General features: G+C 42.4%; 1 non-coding gene across 1 annotated transcript; it reads right to left on the bottom strand.

Moving 5' to 3' along the window:
- Positions 1–1,097: 1,097 nt before the first annotated feature.
- On the bottom strand, positions 1,098–1,169 carry TRNAD-GUC (transfer RNA aspartic acid (anticodon GUC)). The gene has a single exon. It is a non-coding gene; the product is annotated as a tRNA-Asp (tRNA).
- Between the last annotated feature and the right edge of the window lie 273 nt (positions 1,170–1,442).

Raw genomic sequence — 1,442 nt, 5'->3', positions numbered from 1 at the left:
GAGCCCACGGTCGAGATCCAGCCCAGGATCCATGAGGTGGAATGCATCCACCCATCCATTCCAACCCAAATCCAAGGGCTAGAGATGACTTGTAACTAACTCTAACCAACTTGTTCTTTTCCCTCCAAATTCCACCTGGAGGGAAAGAATCTGGTTGGTTGGGGTCTGATCACCTGGATTGATGCCTCAAGAACTCAATCCTAGACGTTCATCCATAATCCAACCACCAAGAATGGCTGAAACTAACACATGTACCCCTATAAAAGGGACCCTCTCACCCTCCTTGAGGGCATCCAAGAATTGAGTATTGCTTTGTTCACTTTCCTTCTTTCTTGAGCTTGTTCCTGGGTCCATCTTCATTCAGAAGGTGCAAGGAGTCTTCTAGAAGCGTCCTGGATCTTGAAGCAAGTTGGTAGGGAGCTAGAGCAACAACCTTAGGCCCTTTGGGGTGTGACAAAAAGGTTACGTGCTTCTTCTCACCCTATCTCCTTTTATAATTCTCTTATGCTTCTTAGCTATCATTAGGCAGATAGCCAATGTCTCAAGCTTTCCAACGCGTACTCACACGTGTCAAACAGATATCTGGAACTCCAGATATCGTTGTTTTGGTCCACCTCACGTGAGAGGACCTCGCGCGCGCGACCAGTGGCGGAGCGGCGAAGCCCAGCGCACAAACAGCGGCGGAAGCGCCCAAGCTTGTGCGCTATCTCTCTCTTCCTCTCCTTTTCTCACTCAATTAAATTCAGAATTTTTTATCTCTCTCTAGAGACGATAAACAATTCTGAAAAAATTCTCAAAAATCATTCTCAATCTAAACTTTCTATGGAATTTTTTTCGCACTTGGTAAAATTCATATCATCCTTATTAATTGAACATTAACCTTCCTAATCACTAAAAACATTACAAAAAAGGTTTATATGAATCTTGAACTTGCAATACTAATTGAAATTCATCCTAACTAGCTACCTAGCTCCCTGAGGGATCGACCCTTACTAAAATACTACTAGTAAGGAAATAAAATTGTTGATTGGTACTTAACTATCTTTACAAATGACTTAAGATCAAATTTTACCCCTTAGTTTGGACCAATCAAATGGCGCCGTTGCTGGGGATCGAACCCGGGTCACCCGCGTGACAGGCGGGAATACTCACCACTATACTACAACGACCCGGGGAGCAACGTGTAGTTTGTTGGATTGAGTTTCAATTGGTTTTACTCTGTTTCTTGTTAAGGGTAACTTTACCCTTAACAATTATAATCTCATATTTCCTTTTTAATTTTTGGTGTTAGCTAGGTCCCAAAAGAAGACTTTTAGGACACAAGACAAAGAAGAGAACAATCTAAATGAAGAATTTGCCAAAAGCCACAACAAAAGGATGGAGGGAAATCGCCAAGATCAGCATAGGTTCCAATTACCTCTCAATCCTCAAAGAAAGACTCT

The sequence above is a fragment of the Wolffia australiana genome, chromosome 10 (genome assembly GCF_029677425.1).
Source record: "Wolffia australiana isolate 7733 chromosome 10, ASM2967742v1".
NCBI lineage: Eukaryota > Viridiplantae > Streptophyta > Magnoliopsida > Alismatales > Araceae > Wolffia > Wolffia australiana.
Note: the sequence above shows the minus strand (reverse complement) of the source record. Positions and strands in the feature narration are given on the sequence as shown.